Genomic DNA, 217 nt, shown 5'->3' with positions numbered 1-217 from the left:
TCCATTTGTTGTTATTTTTTACCTTACATACCAGACATTATTATTATAATTATTATTATTATCACTACTACAGATATTATTCTTTAAAAGCCCTCAAGAATCTCATTCCTCCTTCATGCAGTAATACTACATAAAAAGACTCTAGGGACTCATTGTTTTTACATATGGGTACAAAAGATTTTATTTATATTTTAATATGTAAGAGCTTAATATTGCA

Source organism: Micropterus dolomieu, linkage group LG17 (genome assembly GCF_021292245.1).
Source record: "Micropterus dolomieu isolate WLL.071019.BEF.003 ecotype Adirondacks linkage group LG17, ASM2129224v1, whole genome shotgun sequence".
In the NCBI taxonomy this organism is placed as follows: Eukaryota; Metazoa; Chordata; class Actinopteri; order Centrarchiformes; family Centrarchidae; genus Micropterus; species Micropterus dolomieu.
Note: the sequence above shows the minus strand (reverse complement) of the source record.